This window comes from Artibeus jamaicensis, unplaced genomic scaffold (genome assembly GCF_021234435.1).
Source record: "Artibeus jamaicensis isolate MK-2021 breed Jamaican fruit bat unplaced genomic scaffold, CSHL_Jam_final scaffold_1031, whole genome shotgun sequence".
NCBI lineage: Eukaryota > Metazoa > Chordata > Mammalia > Chiroptera > Phyllostomidae > Artibeus > Artibeus jamaicensis.
Genome location: NW_026522026.1, coordinates 538,338 through 540,114, shown reverse-complemented (window position 1 = coordinate 540,114; position 1,777 = coordinate 538,338). Strand labels below are relative to the sequence as shown.

The window sequence follows — 1,777 nt, the reverse complement described above, 5'->3', positions numbered from 1 at the left end:
CTCCTGAAATGAAGTGAAAACACTGACTTAACTAGTGTTTGGCACTGCCATCAGGCAGGCCTGGACTCAGAATTTGTCTGCTAGGTCAGCAGCTGAAACGGAGGCATAGGAGTTTGGATAGCCTGGTGGTGCATTTCTTTTCTACCACATACTAGATCTATGACTGGGTAGGTCCACAGGACTTCCATGATCTTCAGTTTCCCCCTGTTGAAATGTGATTACTGTACAGAGATTAAGTAAAGATTTGATGATATAATGACTCAAGAAAGGACTCTGGCTCTCTCCTCCCTTTACCCAAGATGCTGAAGGGAAAGAAGGCTAAGGGGAAGAGGTGTCATAAAGAGGCAGGAGGCCAAGAAGGTGGTATATCCTCTGTTTGAGAATAAGCCCAAGATGTTTGGCATTGGACAGGACATTCAGCCCAAAAGGGACCTCACCTGCTTTGTCAAATGGCCCCACTACACATGGCTTTAGTGGCTAAGGGCTATGTTTATAAGTGTTTGAATGTGCCTCTTGCCACTAACCAGTTCATCCAGGCCTTGGATGCCAAGCAGCTACACAGCTGCTTAAGCTGGCCCACAAGTATCGACCAGAGACAAACAAGAGAAGAAGTGGAGATGGCTGGCCCTATTTGAGAAGAAAGCTTCTGGCAAAAGGAATGTTCCCACCAAGATGCCACGTGTCCTTCTAGCAGGGGTTAGCATTGTCACGAGCCTGGTGGAGAACAAGAAGCCCCAGCTAACAGTGATTGCACATGATGTGGATCCCATGGAGGTGGTTGTCTTCCTGCCTGCTCTGTGCTAGAAGGTGGGTTTCCCTACTGCATCACCAAGGGGAAGGCCAGCCTGGGGCATCCAGTCTACAGAAACAATTGCACCACTGTTGCCTTCACACAGGTTAACTCAGAAGACAGAGGAGTGCTGGCTAAGTTGGTGGAAGCTATCTGGGCCAATTACAACAAAAGAGATGATGAGGTCACTACCATCTCTCCCATCTGCTACCATGGAGGCAACATCCTGGGTCCAAAGTCATGGGTCCCAGAGCCAAGCTGGAAAAATACAAGGCTAAGGAAATGGCCCCCAATCTGGGCTAAGTGTACATGTTGAGTTTTCTGTACATAAGAGCAATAAAAATTATCATTCAAAAACAAAGCAAAACAAACGAAAAGGATGATCCCAGGATGATAAACACGCTATTTTAGTATCTCACTCATTATCAGTTTTTGAGGTTAGAGATAGTACTTGAATGGTTTTGAGATCCTTTACCAATGCCTAATACCCTACTGTGAATAAAGTACAGATTTAATTGAACTATAGAGACTCAATTACTCCTGTTTTTTGAATGAAATTAAATCAATCTCTGGCTATGTTAATACAGACAGTGCAAATGCAGAGCATAAGCTGCTGAATAGACTTTCATTCAAGGTATTTCCAGGGCTGATGGATTTTGCTTACCTCCACTCCCTGTCCTCTCTCTAGACTGTTTATTTGTCAAGAAGAGTATATTAAAACTTGTTAAAATATATTTTATAGTACTACTGATAACACACATTTAGAAAATGGGAAACCATAATCTTTTTTATGTTAACAAAAGATGACTACTAAAGAAAGTGATGAGACAATACTGTATGTATCTTTCATTATATTTATTTTTCTTTTATTAACAGGATTTTCAATTCTTCAAAGAAGTGGCTTGCCTTCCATTTTAGTGACCTGAAAAAAATAACAGGCATACACTTATTAATCTTAATAGGTCATTTGCTTGTGAACTGGCAAGG

General features: G+C 42.1%; 1 pseudogene; it reads left to right on the top strand.

The window, feature by feature from the left end:
- The first annotated feature begins 299 nt into the window (after nt 1–299).
- LOC119057856 (60S ribosomal protein L7a-like) lies at nt 300–1,186 on the top strand (annotated as a pseudogene).
- The last annotated feature ends 591 nt before the right edge of the window (nt 1,187–1,777 follow it).